Consider the following 223-nt stretch of genomic DNA (forward strand, 5'->3'; position numbering starts at 1 on the left):
TAATAATAAAAAAATTTTAAATTTCAGGGTCGGAGCATTGGTCTCAATGTTTTTGCAAGAACTCCGGCTCTCCAAGGCTGCAGGGCTTGGAAAGGTCACCCGTTCGCTGGAAAGCAGCGTTTGGTATCTGTTATTAAAAGCGATCGCAGGATCCAACAGCGTCACGAAAATAATCTCGCCTTTGTAGATAAAAAAGCTGGAAACAAAACACAGAACAGACTGG

Source organism: Cariama cristata, unplaced genomic scaffold (genome assembly GCF_000690535.1).
Source record: "Cariama cristata isolate BGI_N322 unplaced genomic scaffold, ASM69053v1 scaffold25080, whole genome shotgun sequence".
NCBI classification, from domain to species: domain Eukaryota; kingdom Metazoa; phylum Chordata; class Aves; order Cariamiformes; family Cariamidae; genus Cariama; species Cariama cristata.